Here is a 21690-nt window from a genome sequence, read left to right on the forward strand (position 1 = left end):
ACAGTTATTAGACCAAGTTCACTTAGTCTGGCTTTCAGGTGCAACATACAGTTCATTGAATAACATCTCATTGGCACTGCCCTAAAATCACATTGCAAACCTTGGCGGTTAAAGCAGTTAAAATTAAACAACAGGTTAAATATAAAGACAACCTATTGTGTTTGCATGAAAAAGGAGCCCTCAGATTTTCCTGTGAAGTTCAAGACCAGAGAAAGCTCAAAAAGTTTCTTAAATACATTTTTAAGGGAGAGAAAGACTTAGAGAGAGACTTACGGAGTACCTGAATTTTGTAACAGTTAGTAAAGTATAACTTTATACTTTTATATTATACCTTTTATCCAGAGAATTCAATGAATCACACATGTTAAGCATTTACCAATTTCTTAGTTATATATCTTTAAATTTATTTTATTCATGGACGAGGCAGTTTTCTATCAGGTGTTAGGTCTCCATGGAAGCAGCAGTGGTGAGAGGGGACTGAGGCGCACTGTGTTGTCATCGGACCCCTTTGGACGGAACTGATTCAAAGGATCTTTCTTTCCACAGGTCACAATGGAGTGTGCTTTTTTTTTTTTTTTTTTTTCCCTTGTGGAACAAAGACTAGAGGTTTGTTAGCAACACCCTCTACTTTTGTTGATCTAAACTCTCGATAGTCTTTTCCAAAAGTATATTTCTTTGTGATAATAAATTACTTGAACCAGTAGACCGTTCACCTGAACTCCTCTTTCGCTTTTGCTTTCATGATTACGGAAGCTCTTGACCCTCACCATCAACGTGAATGACAGAGTAGGGCACCAGTATCAGACCTTCCCTGTCCATTCCAGTCTCAAGCCCCATCCTCGTCTCCCTTGTTTCCTTTCAGTCTTTGTTCCTTCCCCCTGACAATACTGCCATGGTTTTTAAAGAACACAACATTCTGCCATGAATGGAGCCATTTTGGTTGTTTCAAATCGCAGAGCATTTAATCGATGTGGCTATTGGTATAAGGAGTATTCTCTTCTCCATGGAATGAAGTCCCAGCCCCTCTTTGGGAAACTGATTCACACAGCAGGGCTATGGCACTGAAGTTGAGGGCTGGTGGTGAAAAGTGGTGCCTGCAGTTAAAGTTGGAGATGATACTTAGAAATCAGTATTGGAAACTCTGAAAAAAGAATGTTACCTACTGACTCACTGATCCTCTTTCCTTAGGACTCTTAATTCAGAGTGACATCATTTACCCATAATTATTGAAAACTTTTTTTGTTTTACTATCTCAATAGCAATCAACATTGAAATTCATAACAATGTAATCTCGTATAATTTTAGAAATGATCTAATAATATATTAAAATGAATCCTGAATACAAAGGAAAAAAAAAAACAAGAGAAATAACAAAGAGAAATAGATTGGTGGCATAAGGACCCATAAAACATTTTTTAAAGTAAAACACCCCCAATATTTTGATTTTAATTTTACCTTTCAGTGAAGGCAACCAGGTTGTCTGAAACTTGGGAAACCATTGGTAGAGAATTGAAAATGAAACAAAATAAAACAAAACAGATCTGGTATAAAATTTTCATCAAATCTGTTACCCTCTGGAAACCAAATGTAACTTTGAAACTTGATGCCAATCCTCAGTGGTCCAAGTTACTGCCTTTGCTCTTTTTAATACATTGGCTGATTATGGAGTTAATAATAAATGTAATTGAAAATCACTGTTGGATCCTTTGAAGATTGCTGCCAAATAACATTTTGTGGAAGAATGTAAAAAAAAAAAGAATTCTTGAGGGAAACTTCAAACAATGTTTTAAATATTCAGAATCAACAGTCATGGTGTTCGATTTACCTCAAGAAGTTCATGGTGATTATAAATATAATATTAACTCAAGAAAGCACTGTAATTTCCCATTTCTAATAAATGTCACCAGGGCAGTCATTGTCCTAATTACTTAATTTCTGCCTAACTCTGAGTAAAGTTAATTCTTTATTCTTAAACAAATATGTAACCAGAACAAAGTACCCAAATTAATCAGCTGTTGTCAGTCAATTTCACCCATGACTTTGGAAGTGATGCCGCCACTAAGACAAAGTGATTCTTTTGCAAAAACAATGTCATTCTGCCCAGACTTTTATTTCAGGACAGGGTTTCTGCAGTGAATTAATAGTTTCTGGAAATAGTGCAGAGCTATAATAACAGCTTTCTGGTTTTGATTATAAGGCAGAATGATTTCTGGTTTTCTGTAATATTTGCATTGTGAATGGGATTTCGTTTTTTCTCATTTAGATGCAATGTTCAGGTGAGAGAAATCTGAGCCTGTTCAATCAAAGCCTTATATTGTGACCAGAATACATATCACTTGATTCTGGTTCTTTAAGAAATATAGCTTATTTTAAAACAGAGAGAATATTAAGGTAGTGCACAATTGAGAGTCTGAGATGGTGTTCAAGGAACCATGCATGTTTAAGCCGAAGTTGCTATGTGTTGCTCTGGGTTTCATGGTAGCTATCTGTTTACCTCTCCGCCAAAATGCTTTTGTAACACATTCTAGGGCATTGAGTTTTAAAAATTAAATGAATAAACATAAATACAGCTTAAACAGAGGTAGGTGGTGGGGAGGAATGTTATCCCAAAAGATTGCCATATTTATAACTCCGAAGAGATGGGTAATGAGATAAGAGACATCAAAGCCCATTGATTTCAGCAGGCAGAGGTGAGTTCTAATCTCCCTTTCGACTTGGGAAAATTACTGAAGCATTTTTACTTTATTTAATTTTCATCCTCTGAAAATGGGACGTTGATGACATGTATCTAATCACAAGGCTGACCAAAATTTCTGTAAAAGGTTTTTTCAGAGAGGTGGACCCCATGCTTAATGATCAAAAATGGCTCAAGGCTAAACTAGACTTTCTTTAAAGTAGAGTGAAACCTTTCGTTTTATTATTAGTTTATATTTTCAATCAATTAGTATCTCCCACCCCCCTGGCATTTCCTATATAGAAAGATTTTGTATACCAGTTTGGCTCCACATTGAACAACACTAATTCCTCTCCCATGTGACTGTCCTAAAAATATTTGGAACAGCTGTCATGATGTCCACAAGAATTCTCTCCAGGCTAAACAAATCTAGTTTTTTGAAGGCCATGATTTTAAGTGCTCTTATTGTCTTATGCTTGCCTAGCTGGATGGGTTTCAGTTAACAAAGTTCTTTTCTAATGGTGTGATATATGGAGCAGAATATGAGGCTCACATTGTGGTCTGTCCATGTGAACTCTGGCAAGAATTGCCACTTCACATATTCAGCCGACCATGGCTCTTTAAAGGCAGCCGAAGTTGAATCAATTATTTTTGGAGGCCACATCAGATCATTGGCTCATGTTGAACTTGGAATCAATTAAAACCACAGGTCCTTTTCACACATGTTCCTGCTAAGCTCTTTGTGTATATAGCTATATATAGTTATTATCTGTTGAGTACTTATTATGGGCAAGGGAATGTGCTAAATGCTTTACAACTTTTGCATCTCATTTAATCCTCACAACTCAGTGACATAATAAGTATCCTTAGCCCATATTATGCATAGGCTGATGCTCAGATGAGCAGAGAGTTGCCTAAAAAAGTCTGACTCCAAAGCAGGTGCTTTTGAACTTGATGCTATTCTACTTTCTGTTCTGGCATGATGTTTTTATTGCTAACCTTTCTTGAACAGGGGATACAGAGGACCCAACATCAAAGAGCAGGACCATTAAATATATATGGTTCTTTTTAGCTTACTGAGATTTTTTTGAATCCTGGTCTCGTTCCCAGATATATTAGCCGTTTCCTTAAAGCTTCATGCCACCCATGGATTTCATGAGCTGCCATCACTATCACCATTCAAGTGACTGCTTCAAAAAATGGAGTCAGGCTAAGGACAGTCTCATAGTCCACACCAGCACCTCCATCATGCTGGCCTTGATCACCACTCTGAACAAGTTATAAATCCATGGGACTGATTTGGCTAATTTTTTTTTTCTTTTGTTCATCATGAAGATGTTTGCCAAATCCTTTGCTAAAATTCAAGTGCAGAATTTCTAAGGCCTACATCTAACCAGTCTAGCATTACTACCACAGAGTACAAAGTAGTCTTGCCAGATTTGTTCATTGTGAATCCATGTTATTTTTAACTGATCACCATTTCCTATGCTCAGGGAGCATGAGCCAGCCCTAATTCGCCCATCTAGACTCTGGTCTAGGACTGATATCAGGGTCACCACTTTCTAGTTTACCACATCAACCTTCTTCTCTTTGAATATTTGTTCTACACGTGACTGGTTTAGCCTTCCTAGTTTTCAAAAGAAACATCAGTGACAGTGGTTGGGTGCCTCTGTCAAATACAAACATAAAAAAATTTATATTTTCAGGCTAGATATAATTTTATTTTATGAAGAAGACAGAAATAAAATGATAGTCAAGGGTTGGTAGGGTCTTCCACTCCATGATCTGCATTTAATTTCTTTTAAACTGTTGAGATGCATTTATCCTCTCAGTAAAGCATACTATATATCATTACTTCTCAGTTTTGGATCTGCTTTTAAAACTGGTGTTCCAAGGTCTGTACACACCCTTCCAATGTGAAGTTAAAATGATAATAGGACATATTACCAGTGTCCCAGGAAAACGACAGATTAGGAGGTAGCGCTCGTACTTCACTGGATATTTATAAACTTTAACATACAGTACAACTTGGCTAAATGGAGAGAATATAACTTTAATTTTTCTGTAATTAAGAGCTCAACAAATAATGGCCAATTTGATTTTTCTACCAAGTCCATACACTAAGTTGAGTCCGATAAAATAATTTAAAATGTTTCTCTAGGAAATAGTGTCCTTCGAATAAAAAAATCTGTCTCTGAAAGTTGCTTTTCGCCTCCTCCTGCTTCTTCCCCCAAGTTGGTATCCAAGTAGGAGGGAGATTTATATGTCATGATGGCTTGTGCCAAGATGGCACAACTAGCCTCATGCTGGTTCTCTGTTTGCTCTGGCTTGTTCCTGAGTGGCCTCTAAAGTGATGGCCTGGGTACACTTGGCTTTTGGCTTTCTGGGTGCTGGCAGCCTTCAAAGTTGATATACATGACCAGTGAACTTGTCTATTCGTTTGGCATGTATGAGCTCATGCAAAAGATAAGCCATCTTTCTTTTAATTACTCAACTTCCTTTCAGCTGTCACAGGAGGCAGACCCTAGGGCTTCTGTGACTTCTCCATCCATTACCCTGGGCAGGTAGTTTATTCCACCCTCTGCTCCTAGATCACCTTGTCCCAGCACAGTGAGCCTCATGGCTGGCGTTCAATTCTGTATTCATTCCATGCAGCAACTGGTGTTAGCTCATGAGTGCCACTAAGACTCCTCTCTGTGTGGCCATGCATTGTGACTTCTACTAGAATCCAACATGGGAACTGAGGGAAATTAACTTTGCCCTTGATACTTCCCTTGATGTATTTAACACCCCACTCCTGTAGGCCAAGGCTCAGGAAGTAGAGGAAAGGAATAGGTCTTACTGTCTAGTGCTCTGACTTCTTTCACTTCTCTCCCTGACCTCTTTTCAGTTTCTCCAAGGCAGGAAAAGAGCCAGCATTTCTTTGGTTTCCCCAACATTAAGACCTATTTCTTTCTACCTCCAGCTAAGCCATAATGATGGGTGTGAGTATCTCCTCTCTGTTGCAGTGATAGAACAGCTCAGTCCACTGAATTCAGTTGTTAATAAGGTGAGGGGAAGATGGGAGAATTTTAAGTTTTTTCTCAAGGCAATAAATGGCCTGACTTTCAAGGGTATCTTCCTGCTGTTTATTTGTGTGTGTGTGTGTGTGTGTGCGCGCGTGCGCGCGCGCACGTGCACGGATGTATGTTTGTATGTGTTATAACTTGTTTAAATGTTTATTCCTTTGGGTAGATACACAAAGCTACTGTGACTCTATCTGGCCTTTCTAATGAAATACCTGACACTTAATGAATAGGGCATTTGGGTTATGTATCTCTCCATTTTTGGAAAACTGCCTTTGTTCACTTAGAAGTAGACAATTATTACTGTTAGACAAGGAAACAGGAAGTTCTAGCATCTTTTCTTTGGATGATAAACAAATGTATCTTGCTCTCATAAAAATTGGAATGACTATACTACTCTCGAGAAATGTATTTTGGATTCTGGAGGTTGACTTCCATAAGCCCCAAAAAGGTGCATTCGATTAAAGTGGGGAATGACTGTGTGTCGAGGCAGGAGGATGGATTTGAAGTTATGAGGGCTGAATTCTCAACTATTGGTATCAGCGTGCTGGGTTGACTCAAACCAGTCAGTTAATCAGAGCCTGCCTTATTTCCCTCTGTCTAAAGAGAGACAAAAAATGCTTTCACGGTTAACACTTGCCAAAAAAAATGACACTAGGAAAGGAAGTGACTACAGGTTGCCTACGCTTTGCCCCTATCACTTTGACCTCTTTTCCATATATACTTTGCCAGTTGCCTCTAAAAATATAAATCCGCTGGTTCCACAGTTCTAGAACCATGTGACTGTAATCCAACTCCCGGACCAGACAGAGAAAGTGAAAATATTCCTCTCACTATTCAATGACACAGCAGGTAAGTGAGGCCAAAATCAAGAGACAGATGATACGATTAATTTGTCTTCATAAAAGAGTAGGAAAATTTGTTTACATATATATCCATTTATTTATTTATTTATTTATTTATTTATTTTCAAATTTTAAAATTTGTGCTTGGCCTACATTTCTACATTTAAAGATAGAGAAATAGGGGAAAATTTTTTTCCTATTATTTACAAATAATTATCAACCCTTTGAGTCTGTTGAATCGCTGTTCCATACCAGCAGTCTGGGTCACTATCATTTGGGGTCCATTCTAGCACTTGGAACCACATCCTTGCGAAGCTAGGAGTCCCTAGCTGAGAGGAAAAAGGGAGACATGGGCTGCATCCTGGGACTTGGCAACTGCTTAGTTCATCTGAGGACTGACAAGACTTGAAGGCACTCCCAGGGCACGTGGCAACAGACCTAAACTCCTGAGGAAGTGAAATCTCAGGTGATAGGACATGGATTTTTTTTCCCTTGAAGTGAAAGTTTAAACATTGATAATGAATGATCCCAGGTTATAGTAGTCTGAGACGATATCTTGGGAGCCAATGCAGGTAGCGAGGATATTTTTTTCCTTTTAGGAAAGAGAGTAATTCCCCACCTTTCACCTCTAGGTAAAGTTCAGCCACAAACAATAGCTCCTGGTGGGATTCATGTGGTAACAACACAAATACACTCAGCTTCCAGTCTCGCACAGGGACGTTATTTGTGGTCAGTGTAAGAGTGTTCTTTTTATGTTTCACTCCATGCTCTGTAGTTTTTGATTGATTGTGGAAAGAAGGATTAAGGTATTAGATGTATACTTTCATATTTCTCCCTACTCACACGGGAGTCTCCCTACTCCATCTGCAAGCTGGAGACCCAGGAAAGCCAGTAGTACGGTTTAAAGGCCTGAGAGCCAGAGAGCCAATAGTACAGATTCCAGTCTGGGTCTGAAATCCCTGAAACCAGGAGAACCAAGGATGGGAGGAAACCTAGGTCCTAGGCTAACAGGGTAAGGCAGAATGAATCCCTCCTTCCTCTCTTGTTTTAGTTAGGCACTTGTTGGGTTACATGATAGGCACACATTGGGGAGGGCCATCTGCTTTACTCAGTCTACCAGTTCAAATGCTAATCTTTTCTGAAAATACCCTTACAGACACACCCAGAAATAATGTTTAACCAGCTATCTGGGCATCCCTGGACCCAGTCAAGTTAATGTTTAAGATTAACCATCACACTGTCTCCACAGGGGATATTTTTGTTTGATTTGAAAGAAAATATTTTCTATGCAAACCAAATCCTTTTCGAAATTAAGCACCAAGTATAAGATAACAGCCGCATGATTTGGCATTATCTACACATCTGTGAATGAGTCTCTCAGTATATTTCTGTGAATGAGTCTCTCAGTATATTTCTGTTAACTAACTATAATAACCTTTATCAGATCTCCTTGCATAATCAATCAATAAGTATGTCCTTTGATCACCTTAGTAGCAAAATTAGGATCTTAAAGCAAAGGTAGTTTTACTTCATACGAAGGTGCAGAGAGAAATCAGGGGAAGGAATTCAGTGCCAGGAGAGTCCCCAAGACTCTTCAGTGGTTACTGATCACCATGCTGTTCCAGCAGCAGTTAAGAGCCAAGGGATTTTGTCTTTAACATCCTTAAATGTCCCCTAGAGACAAGAGTCATCCCACTGACCTGGCTCAGTTTGTTTCTTGGATAAATGAAGGTAGGACTGTGTTGGCGTGCTTAAACTCAACATGCCCACCCCCAGTTGGACATGTATAATTAGTGTAATGAGTTAATGACTGAAGTTCAAGTACTATGCCATACGTACACAGCTTGGTGACCATTTATGAAGTTTGAAACATCTTGACCAAACACTTTCCAGTTGTGAGAAGCATTATTAGCTTAGACCACATATTGGGGTTTAATGATCCTTCATGTTCATGGGAACCTGGACTAGGAAATATTTAGTTCTAATGATGGTGAAGACTCAATAGGTTATATTATGGTATAGATTTTCCTTTGTCGTATCTCTTTTTTAAAGTTACAAAAGAACTGTTTTAGGTTTAATTGTATTTACCATCATTTAGAACACTTAGACACATTGTTTTGTATATTTAATGTTCCACTTTACTCCTTGCTGAAAGAAATAAATGCATAACAAAACGCTTTGAAAAATGGTTAATTTTTCAACTGTTGATTTAATATGTAATGGTTCAATAAGGCAATGAATTGCCCCGGTCTATAACTACTGAAAAATAGAAAAATTACCCACACTGGTATGTTGAATCTGTGAATATTAAGTTTGTCAATGTAATTTATGACTCGGCAGGTAATATACCGGTAATTTGCATACTAATTGCTATGGTGGAAGCCAAATGACTTTAATTCAGTAAATTAGTCTGTGTAAGCAGAAGCAATTGCTTCTGAGTTGGGGAGAGAGATGAGGCTTGTTTTGGAGAAAATGGATCTCTGGCCAGGAGGCCTTTCAGAGCTGGAGAGGCCCCCTGCTGGCAGGCAGGGCAGAGGCGGCAAAGCCTACCAGCCTTGCTGAGATCCTGTGGTCTGCTTCTCAGAACCAAAGCCCCGTGGATTATCAAGGTGATTCAAATTCAGAAAACAGAAAACTGAGGTCAAAGGGGTTCGCTCTGGGTAAAAACAATACATGCTCGTTTGTCCATAACAGAAACAAATGGAAATTTGAAGGCAGAAACAAAATTTATTACAGCTTTCTAAAAGACATTCTTTTAATGATCAGTATATATTCTTTAATTTTTTTTCAAAAATAGGTTTAAGTCTCTTTTTAAAAAGTAGGTGTGTGTCTGGAGAATTGTAGGAGAATAAATTGATATTTTAAATGTTGTGGGAGCAAAATGCATACAAAACATGTTTGGCTTCCTCAATAATAACAAAAGAAAAGCAAAGCAAAACACCAAAGCGTAATTTGCTAGCAAAAAAAAAAAAAAGAAAAAAAAAAGAAGAAGAAAAGAAGAGATTAAAAGCTTTTATTATTGTCCAAATCATGAGGAGATGAGAATAGCATAAATTAGGTGGACAGTGTAGCGGTAGCTATAAAATATGTTTTGACTCACCAATCCCACTTAAAGAAGTGTGTCCTATAGAAATACAGTTAATGGTGTGAACTATATGAAATTACTGCGAATCAACCATTTTGATAGACAAAAACAGTAATTTCAAATGATTAAGCCTGATACGAGGGTGTTCATTGTAGCATCTAGTAATGATGGCGGTTTGGAAAAAGTCTAAACGTTTAGCAGTAGGAGACTGATTAAGTCAATAGTGGTGCATATCTTATGAAGCATTTAAAAAGCATGCGGTGTAGCTAATTAGAAAAGGAAAGGATCATGGAATATGAAGTAAACAGGCCGGGTTTTGTGACATTACACATAATCCCATTTTTGTTTTTAAAAAGTGTTTGTATGTGCGAATATATTTATATATTTTGATTTGTGTATGATATAGATATAGAAAAAGATTGGACAGCTAAATCTTAACTTTTAACCATGGCTACCTTTAGAGAATGGCACTCAGGACAAAAGGTGGAGGGGGCATCTTCTTGCCATTTTCTATCGTTTGCATTGATGCAGCCAATGCGCCCTCACTATGGCTTTTAAAAAGCCCAGGAAACAAAAGATAATGAAAATAAAACATAAAAATTATGGAGGATTTGCCCAATTAATAAGAATACTTTGTGACCTAAGTCAATATTATGTAATATACTATTTGCTCTGTTTGACATGTCAAGATTTTTACATATTGGATTCATTTAAAAGTGGAGTGCACCTTTATGTTTTGTGTGTAAGAGTGGGGAGGTAAAATTAGGATAAATATCATATTAAAAATAGTTACATGTAAACTAAACAAGCTCAACAACTTCAAGAGTACCCAGTGCTAGATCGGCTATTTGCTATAGCCATGGTGAGCCTCAGTTTTAGAAACCAGAATTTGGGGGCTTGAAAAGGCACATGAATGAACAACTGGACTAGATCACTGACTGAAGACACCATTTTAACTTTTTACCTGCTTTTTTGCTACTAGTGCTTTATTGAGGCATAATTTATACACAGAAAATTTTATGAATCTTAAGTGTATACTTTGGTAGAGTTTGACAAATATATTCAGGGATATGCTGGTGAGCTGGCTCTCTGGAAAACAAACAAAATGAAGCCTGATTTGTAATATTTGTTAATTTTCCTCTCATCCTGGCTGATTTCAAGCTAGCAATGTTTTAATATCTGGTTCACAAATTATCCTGATTATTTAAGAATTGCCTCTCAGGAGTGTGAGTGCTGGACTCGGCTCACTGCTTACTATGTTCAACTGTGTAACCATCACCCTAATCAAAATACAGGACATTTTTATCACTTCCAAAGATTCCCTCATGGATCTTCCCAGTGCTTACTATATTCAACCATATAATCATCACCCTAATTAAAATACAGAGCATTTTTATCACTTCCAAAAATTCCCTCATGGATCTTCCCCGTTAACCTACCCGTCACCCTGCTCTAAACGACGATTCTAACTTTTCTTGCCATAAATTAGTTTTGAACTTAATATGAATGGAACTATAGAGAATATTGTTTGTGGCTTCTTTTACTCAACTTAAATTTTTGATATTCATCCATGTTGTTGCAAAAGACACTATTTTAAAATCTTCTGTTTTCTCATAAATCTATTATCTATGTCCTTGTATGGATCTTTGGTCCATTACTGGAATAGAATCTGTACTCTTTTAAAATTCCTCTTTCTTACTTCCTCCAGTTGCTCAGTGTATAATGTTGGCCACACTGCACATAGGATGTGAGAGAAAGCAGAAGATTCTATGATTCTTAATATTCTAAATTTCAGATCTCATATTTCATCAAAATGAAAATTAAATGGGAAAAAAAATCATGGGCTCTCATCCAAAGCTGTTTCCGATTTGATTTCTCTTTTTGTGTTGTGTGTGTGTGTGTGTGTGTGTGTGCGCGCGCGCGCGCACGCACACACATGCTGGTGGGGTTGGGGGGCGGCGGTGGTGGTGAATCTCTGAATATAGTTACAGCAAAGTCTGGTTACCAGATATTATCCACCAGCCAGATGCAAACCTAAAAACAGCCTGACTTTGGCCCACCAGCTGGGAATGTTTTTCATGGCAACACCCCAGACTCATCATAATGACATTAAAAGCCAGAGACAAAGGATGAAGGCCTGTAATGTCCAAGCTGAGATACCCGGGTGTGTAGGAGCTCCACAGATATACTGGAATCTAATGGCCACAATGCTGTATACTGTCACTAAGGATTTCTATGAGACTGTACCATTTTGTGTTTTTAAGCCATTTCCTCAAGGTTTTCCAAAAGAGCCATTTCCAACTGCCATAGAACTGCTACCATTTTTACAAAGGAGGAAAACAATGGATCTTGAAGTGGTGGGCATTTCAAATCATCTCTTCTCATTGGAAACCCTCCCCCACTAAATTCTGATCAGCTTTTATTTAAATGCCTCAGTCGAGGTTATGTGAAATTAAGAATAGATTTCAGGGAAGAATTTCTAAGCACTGATATTGATTACGTTTTTATTATAAACAGAGCTAACCCTTTTGGTAAAAACAAAGTGCTGTAGACCCAGCATACAGTGTTCCTTCTTCAACCAGGACTAGCCTGACTGAGCCTTGCATCCATGGCCCTAAGCACTGGTCAAATGGCTGTCCCAAGTGCCCCCGGGGGGCAGACATGAGTTTCTGCAGCTTCCTGCCTTCCAAACTTGGTCTCTTTCCTCTGCTCTGGTCTAGCTCCACTCAGATGTAAGGTTGTTCTTTCTCCCCTGCTCTGGGAGGGTGGTAGGCTAAGACAGGGCAGCTTAGACTGTTGAGCCCGTGGAGGCCAGTGGGGAGAGACAAACATCATCACTGCATCTGTACTGAGGGCACGCCTCCTGTAGGCGTCTTGCTGCCAGTGACCGCCTGTTTCAGAGATACTGAAGCAAACCCATTCCAGGGAAACAAGGGACTCCTTGGCCAGCCTACTCTGGGCTCAAGGACTCCCTGAAGGATTTGCCGAAACTTCCTTTAACTGCATGTTTTCACCCAACCTGTTCTCTCTGTCCTTCACTCAGCGTCAGAATTGCATCTTGGTGACGCTTTTCTAGCCTTCTCTGGCTTCTTTCTATTTATTTTATTTGGGAATTTCCACTAATAAAATGCTTGCCTGTTTAATCCTTGGTGGACATCTGGCTCTCAAAATAACCAGACTAATACAGGCTGTTCAAACACCTCCTGCATGGCTACTAGGAAAGGATAGTAAAGGCGGGATTCAGCATCAAGTGGGTGGTGACTTGATGATCTGTAAGTTCTCCCCTAACACTGGCATCTAGGATCCACTTTTTAAAGTCCCCCGAAGGGGCCCTGGCTGCTGTCCAGCTGAGAGGCGACTGTAGAGGAGCCTTCAGCGTTGCCTGCCATGGTGTCCTTCCTCAGCACGCACTCTTGTTTCTTCCTTGTCCATGGCATGCAGGAGACCTCTGGGGCATTAAAGGGAACCTGGACTTGAAAACAACAATGGAGGTGCAAATGAGACTCTGGACCAATATCCCCAGTTTTTCTTGAATCAGCCAGAAGACATAGGAATGCTGTCCAGACATTGCTCCTGCCAAACGAGTATCACAGAGGGTAATAAGAGTTTGCTGGCTAGGCCAAATTTTAATAATAAGCAATAGATGCTAGAGGAGCTAAAGAACAAAAGAGAAGAGACTGAGGCTCTTTGTCTTTCTACAATGTTTACAGCTCCTACATTTAACCATCTATTAACAATCTTAGGGAGAAGTGGTAGAACAAAGATACTAAAGATACTACCCTCAGAGGGCCACTGATTCATTAGATGCTAAGAATGTGGTCAGAATCAAAGTGGTTGAGCACCAGAACTGGTGATTCTAAGTCCCCAGGAGCCTTGGGGGTTGGTTTATAGCAATCTGGTGGAGAAATCTAGTCCCTTGTCCAGTGGGCCCAGAGCCCAGGTCAGTCCAAGGCCTTGCTGGAGACAGTCAGAAGAGAGCCACAGCTAGATCCAGCTTTTGAGCATCTGCAAACTGGAGCAGGATTTAGAACTAGAAAAGAGTGGATGATATCTTCCAGGCTCACACTTGGACCTTAGGAAAATCAGGCTTTGCTGGACCACCCCCAACTCCCTCAATTTTGAAGTCTCTCTGTTTGTATAAAGAAGAGACCTTTGTGTCCCCAGCCACTACCTTCTTCTCTCACTAAGAGTTTCATAAGGGCCAGATCTGCACACATGTAAACACTGCAGAAATGTGTCCAGTGCAGCTGTTGGTTTTATTTCATTTTACAAACCAAATAGGCATCTTTTCATCAAAGTTATAAATTGAAGAGATGAAACAGAGAAATACCCAAACATGGGGGACAGAGAAGGGATATAGGTGCACCAGAGCAGCTTGATATATGCTTGTTAAACCATCAGACTTTGAGAACAAAATTAAACTGCTCTCCAGGCCCAATTCACAAGGCAACCGTGTGCACTGAGAAACACATGGCTAATGGAAACTGGACACACTGAATTAGCAACCAGATGCATAGTCTAAACTATAGGCATACGGTTTGAATACCAATGGTCTCTTTCCCACACCTAACAAATGACAAGTCTTCTTGGAGAAGATGGTCACATTTCAATTCATCCTGCTCTTGGAATCTCCGCAGCCAGCGGAGACTCAGCATAGCTCTATCTTTCCTCTTCTTTGAGGAAAGAAGTCATTTCTAAAGCTAAGGCCCCTGGCAGGGTCCGTAAGGTTGCCCTATTATGAACTGTGGGACATAAATTAATTCTCTCATTTCTGTTCTGGACATGATTGCATGCATATGAATTCTGCAGGCGCATGCTTTTTATTTAAAAAAAAAAATGTCAAGGGACTGGAAATAGACCTTGGAACAATTTGTTCCATAGAATAGAGGGAATCATCTCCCACAGTGAACAGTGTTGGCCTGAGCTGCAGCAAACACTGAATGGTCCCATTCATCAATTATTGAATGGCCCTCTGCCTACTGAGGACTTTCATTAATGTATTGAGGACTGATTGGTTCTTTGCCCTGTTACTTATTGTCCATCCAAAGAATTTGGACTTCCTTGCCATTCTAACTCAACAGTAGTGTGCATTTCCGTGGAAGATAAGGGGTTTAGTTAAGGAGGATTTTCACAGAGTTTTTTCTCCCTTTGACTGAGGACCCAATGCCAAATGATGTGAAGTCCTTTTTTGAGGATCAAGAAGCAGAGGAGATATGTTCCCTGTGAGGTTTCAGGAGCAGCTTTTGACCAGTCAGCAAGTCTGTGTGCTAAGTCCTTGCTACTCAATGTGTAGTCTGTGGTATGCACCTTGGAGCTTGCTGGAAACACAGATTCTCACCTCCATCCAAGACCTACTGGACCAAAATTTGCATTTTAATGAAAGTTTGAAAAGCTCAACAGAAGATAAGAGGGTACTGAATGCTGGGGATGCAAGGTGTCCTGGCTACTGTCTTCTTAGAGCTGCAATTTGGAGGCAGGTAGAGACTGATGTGTTAGAGCTCATTCCGTGAGTGGCAGCGGTCTGTAAAAGGTGCTAGGTAACAGAAGAGGCAGTGGTTTCATCCCGCCAAGAGTGATGGGAGCTCTGGGAAGTGATGGCTCACCAAGGTGAAGAAGGGATGGTAAGTCTCCCTGCTCCATCGCTATCACCTCCCCGCCTTAGGTCAAGCTTTCGTTGTCTCTCACTTGGATTGTAGTAGAGTCTCCTTGACTCCACTTTTTGGGGCCCCTCAAAATCACTTCCTAAACTGACTCCTGAATTATCTAGTTAAACACAAATTATCTCTTCTCAGCTTAAATCAAAGTGCTAACTCCTTAGTTGGCACACAAGCCCTTTGTCTGGCACACGCAGACTTTTCTAGGGCCAACTCCTGCCGTTCTACAGCTGTCTCCTTCTGTCCAGCCCTCTAGAATTGACCACCAATTCCCTCACATCACATTCTGTTTTGCCACTCTGCCTTTCAGTGGCTCTTCCTTCTGCTTGCATTTCTTTTCCTCCATGTTTACTTGATGAACTCCTCTTCATCCTTCAAAGCCTTTCTCTGGCATTACATCCTCTATGAAGCTTTAAACAAACTACTCCAAGAGGGAGTTAATAACTTTGCTCTACTTCTGCACTCTGATAATCTATTATTTTATCTATTCTATTCTATAGCAGATTCCATTGTTATTATTTGCTTAATGAGAACTTCACCTATGATGGTAGCTGTGAGTTTATTCTTTGAAGGCAGGGAATGTGTTCGTATGAATCCCTGGAATGGCACGTAGAAGGCTCTCAGTATTGTTTTTTGCATTTGCTATAATTTGGAAAAGTCTTGAAAGCATGTAGACTCTGGGGATGTTGAGAGGTCTGCAATTCTATTGGTCTGGCTTGAGCGCAAACGGAGTGAGGAGGCATGGCTATTAACTAGAAAGGGAGGTGGAGCCTAAGTTGGGAAGGGTTTGAACTCTGAGAAATCATCAAGCAACTGCTGTTACTTACAGCAGGAAAACGATGTGACTAGTCTTTGGATAATTGGCTGGGACAGGTAAGATATGGGTGTCAGGGTAGTGGGGAAAACAGGAAGTGGTGAGACCTGAGGAGTTGCTTTTGTAAAGCCTGGGTAAAGAATGACAGGACCCTGAAGCAGAACAAGAACTAGAAAGAAGGCGAAAGAGTCAAGGCTTATCTCTTAGAAAAGTATTCTAAAAATGGGCTTAAACAGCAATCTTATTGTTCTGAACACTTATGCTAAAGCCAGTGTTTAATGATAAAGTTCTCTTTAGTAGAGCAGAACTTTGAGAGACTCAGTCAATGCAGGTGAAGTGCAGGGTGAGGGACGGGGTGGTGAACAAGGTGGGGGTTCTGAGTAATTTAATTTTCTGGTTAATTCAGTTTATCCGAAAAGTCATCCTTTTATTTTCATCAGGTTTGAAATTTTTTTCTACAAAGATTTCTTTTCTGCCCTAAGTTACATGATAGGAAGATTATCTTTCATTGCATTGGTAAAAGGAACACCGGGGTATATTGTAGTAGATTTAATTGTAGTTCTAGTTCTGTCACTTAAAACTTCCTGGGCCAAGGGAATGTAAAATAGTGCAATTGATGTGGAAAATAGTCTGGTAGTTCCTCAAAAAGTTAAATATAGAGTTACCGTATAACCCAGCAATTCCACATCTAAGAGAACTGAAAACATGTTCAAACAAAAACTTGTACATAAATGCTCATAACAACATTATTCATAATAGTAAAAAAAAAAAAAAAAAAGTGGAAATAACTCAAAATTCATCAACTGATGAATGAATAAAAATGAATTTTAAAATGTGGCATATTCATGTAACAGATATATTCAGCCATAAAAAAATGATACATGCTACAACATGGGTGAACCTTGAAAACATGCTAGTGAAAGAAACCAGAGACAAAGGTCACATATTATAGTATTCCATTTATATGAAATGTCTAGAATGGGAAAATCTATAGAGATAGAAAGTGGATAAGTGTTTGACAGGAGCTGGGAAGAGGAAGAAATGAAGAATGACTGCTTAATTGGTCAGGGTTTCTTTTGGGATGATAAAAAGTGTTCTGGAAGTAGATAATAGTGACGGTTGCACATTGGAAATATACTAAAAAAAAACCACTGAACTGTATACTTTAAAATGGTTAAAATGGTTAAAATGGTAAATTTTACATTTTGTGAGTTTCATCTCAATTAAAACAATGAGAGGTTAAACTCAAATGTCTCGAAGATTTCTTAAGCTCTAAGACTCTATGATTTAATTAAACCACGCGATAGAAGCTCAGTAAATACTTGGTGAATTAAACTGGAAGAAACACTGGAGTGTGATTCTTCGGATGAGAGAAAATACTTTCCTACATTTAAAGATATCTGGATCAGATGACATATTCAGAGTCTTAACATTGTATAACCTGTGGGGCAGAATCACCTTCAAATGAATTAATTTCACCAGTGATATGCTAGCGAAGATTTAACAGGCACAGGGAAAAAGAAATATCCAACATATATGTACATAAGTTTATTATAAATTTTACTGATATTAAAGAATGTGTAACACATAATTTACAAATAATAAAGTATAAAATACTGTTTACTATAAATTCCATAAAGCAAAATGATTTTCAAAGAATGCTTTAATTGATTTTTGCTGAACTCTTACCTCTGCAGCCAAGTTATAGTTGCAGTTGAACCATGAATGAACACATGAAGCTGCATTCCAGTCTTCTAACTCTTTCCCTAGTAAATTTATCATCATTACTCTGATATGAAATCTATTGTTAAATTATTTTCTACCCTTGTACAGATGACGTCCATTAAACTGAAACCTCTTTCCGCTTTGGCACTATGTTTGTCAGACCTTCATTTATTTGTCCATGATATTAGCAATTTCTTTACTGAATTAGATTATAGTTTTTGAATACTGGAAGAATATTTCCTCAGTTTTTGTGTGCTATTCACAGACCAATGTCTATAGAATGCCAACTTTTAAGTTTCATCTGCATTATCAACATACTCTCTCTCTTTTTTAAAAGTCTAGACAAACAATAACAAAGCAAACCCTGAGGCATGACATTTTCTGATTGCCACAGTGTAAATACTCCCATCGTGACTGTTTTCAAGCTACCAATGTAACATCACTGCACATGGCAGGCAGTGGGAAGAGCAGCACAGTGGTACCCGCGTTACACAGTGTTTCTACTTTATCGATACAGTTGGCATGAATCACCCAAAGAACACAGATAATAGTGAGATAATTACACAGTGATGAGTTTTGAATATTTATTACCTTTGTTTTTAATAAAATATATTTAATTATAAGTTCACAGGATTTAATTTTTAATAATCACTGTGCTTAGCAACCAGCTCTTAAAATTCCAGGAAATTTAACATTGGTTCTCATGGGCCAGTGAAAGCTGACTTCCGTACACCAGCAGATGTTACAGTATTTAGTGGCTTATCAGACTTCTTTTTCTTTAGTTTACCACCCCAACGGAAATTTTATAAAGATAAAAATACCCTCCTAGATAATTTACAAAAAATTATAAATTTTTTAGTTTAGTTCTTAAATTTTGTCCTATAAAATATTTTTTCCTTGAGATTGTAAGAGGCACTCCACATTGGGAAAAATAGGAAGGGAAAGTGTTCTAAACTCAAAGAAGTTTTGAGAAATGTTGTAGGACTTCTCCGGGCCCATAATACACTAAGTACGCATTTTGACTCTTCCAGAAGAGCGTATAATATTTAGTTATTTTATTTAGTTAGCAGGATATAGTTTAGAAAATGCTGCTAAACCATAAATGGACTTGTGATAACATTGCAGCTTCACCACAGCAGTCTTCGTACCTCTCGCCCCAGCACTTTCGAGGCCCCCAAGTCCTTACGGTGAAGGTTAGTACTGCACACCACACTATGGTCCTTTGCCCTGCTCATAAGAGTTTAGGGGTCAGCCTGTGTGGATCATATGATTAACGAACACTTGTGTTACCACACTTATTATCCTTTCAGGATGGAGGCCCAGATCACACAGGTTCCTAGGATGCTGTTTCTGTCTGGGGACTGAAACATTCTTATCTAGAACTCTTCTTTATCTTGTTACTGTAAGGGGAGCATGAGTAGAAATGGTGGTGGAGGAAAATGATTCACATCGTCCCGTGCCTTCCCAGGCCAGTGTGTTTTCAGATCCATGCCCTACCTTTTCTCTGCTTTGCTCTGTATCATGGTGGGTGTAGGGGGAGTTGCCGAAAAGAGAGGGGGGACCACTAACTTGCAAAGGCTCCATTTTCTAGCTCCCTTGTTAGCTGGATCCCAGCTAGGTTTGGTCCTCGGTGAGAGACTGAAGGAGTCAGGAAGAGAGAAGCCCAGGCATTTGCCCCTACTTCTGCCCTGTGCAGTGTCTCTGGCAGCGGATGTGTCTTCTCCACTGTTCTATTCTTGCAGGACCATCCTTTTTTCGTGGTTCCGGTTCCACTGTGTGGTCCCAATCCTTGGATCCAAGAACATGGCTTCCCACCCTTTTCTTTCCAGCCTAGCATTGGTAGACACTTTGTGCTGTTGCTCCTCTCTGGGTGGCCTTATTATCTTTTGTTTGGCTTCTCAGTTCTCCTATTACCTGTCATAGCAGACACTGTGCCGCTGTACCCTTTTCTTCTAGATGTTTACCTTTACAAGCCAAAGGCTGCTTTCCAAAACACCTGACACACACTGGCCAAGTCCAGTTCTGGCTATTGGAATGCTTAACCTCTGTTCTGAACAAGCTGGAGAATTAATGTTCCCAGAAGCAGCTGCAACTCAGAAGTGTAGATAGGTACATACCCCGAGGCTGTTCTACACTGGCTGCTAAGGTTCAGTGCAGGACCGAACTCCAGTTCCACACTGGGAATATGGTAATGAACATTTATACTGGTTTCCTTCCCTTGCCCAGCTCACTACTTCTCTACTTGTAATTTCCGGGGTCACCTTTTAGCTAAAGCCCTTGCTTTGTCTCTTAGTTTCCTGGGGACTCCAACCAAGAAATCTGTGTAACCGATTTCCTGCATCGAATTCTCTCTGCTCTAACTACCTGTGTGATTTCTGTTTCCCTGGTTAGGCGCCAACTGATAGGCATGCAGTCTGACATGGGACCCCTGCCATGCCCACCTTTCTACCCTGCTGGGAAGGAGGAGGACACCTGCGGGGCCACTGTTCCTCAGAGCAGCCCCGAAAGGTAGGCCTGGGGCAAATTATGCAAATTGAGAACCTAACAGGGGCAGAGAATCACCATTACTCTACATATGGCATCATTTAACAACTCTGCAAGGCTGATGGAAAGCATATGAACCTGGCCTGTTTCTACTTTTTATTCATTCAGGCACTGTACTATGGTTATTCTCCCTTCTTGAAGGCAAATCTTAATGCCGTCTTATTTTTTTCTTTCTCAGGATTAAATATGCCCATTCTAGTTCTCTGATACGTGGGGCACCTGTCAAAGCAGGGAGCTCCCCGGAGCCTTGTGGGGTGTTTCTCAGTGCTGGGTTACTCTGTGGGTAGGCTACTCATGAGTATGGCACCAGAGTATTGGAGGGGAATCTGTATGTGATATTTCAAAAACAAACACTAAAGTAGCCATCCTGAGGAAAAGAAGCGTAGAATTTTGTTGCCCTTCATGGCGTTTGTTTCATGGCTTGTGTTGTGTTCCTTTTTCACGATGTCTGTACATCATGTTGTATGACTATCAGCACTGGGTAAGGATGGCTCCTGGACTTGTGTGCAGCAGCAGCCCTGGGAGAAAGAGGCATGAGCCTAATTTTGAAACTAATGGTCTCCATAGATTTCAAACTGGTTTTGGGTTTTTGGTATACAGGGGACATAGAAATCAAGACATTACCAGTGACTGCGTGGCAACCTGACTCCTAGGGAGTCAAAGGAAGCAAAGATCTAAAAAAAAAAAAAAAAAAAAAAACCCCAAAACCACCCAAGGTGTTTGTTTAAAAAGAAGCCCTATGGACAGAGGGAAGCAGACTTGGTGAGAAATACCTAGGAAAATCACCAGTGAGGGGCGTCAACACTGGGAGAGGCTGAGGAGGAGAGAGGGCCATTGGCTCCCATAGCTCATTGCCGCAGAAGGAAGAGAAAAATAACATGATTAGCATGTTTCTCTACTTTCTTCAATTAAAATGACAGAAGCAGGCAATCTGCTGTTTGTGCGGAAAGGCCACCGGGAAGGAGGAAAGAGAGCATCTGTTCTGAGAAACTGCTGTTTAAAAATGCAAGAAGGACACAAAGCAAAGGAGGAACTCTCCACGGTGCAGGCCACTGGCTCGGAAAACAGGGAGAACCAGAGAGGCACCCGCTGGAAAAGCCTCAGGTTGCCCCGGTCTGATCCGCAGTGGGGCTCTGCGGTCCCAGGATACCACAGAGGGCAGGCTGGTGTGTCTTTCCTGCAGAGCTGTGGCTCTTGGTGGTGGTCCCTGGCTCTGAATGCCTTTCATAAGGAAGGAAGCGCCGCCCCATCCCCATCTTTGTGGCCAGTATCCTCACCCTCACT

At 39.9% G+C, this 21690-nt stretch overlaps 1 protein-coding gene across 17 annotated transcripts in view; it reads left to right on the forward strand.

The window, feature by feature from the left end:
* The window catches only part of ZNF366 (zinc finger protein 366), a 264426-nt gene that overhangs the window by 114992 nt on the left and 127744 nt on the right, over positions 1-21690 (forward strand). For all 17 annotated transcript variants that reach the window (XM_036225246.1, XM_036225243.1, XM_036225257.1 and 14 more), the window contains one exon: positions 20254-20370. The gene's annotated coding sequence lies outside the window, so the exon portion shown is untranslated. The remainder of the gene's footprint in view (positions 1-20253; positions 20371-21690) is intronic.

The sequence above is a fragment of the Rousettus aegyptiacus genome, unplaced genomic scaffold (genome assembly GCF_014176215.1).
Source record: "Rousettus aegyptiacus isolate mRouAeg1 unplaced genomic scaffold, mRouAeg1.p scaffold_m13_p_8, whole genome shotgun sequence".
NCBI classification, from domain to species: domain Eukaryota; kingdom Metazoa; phylum Chordata; class Mammalia; order Chiroptera; family Pteropodidae; genus Rousettus; species Rousettus aegyptiacus.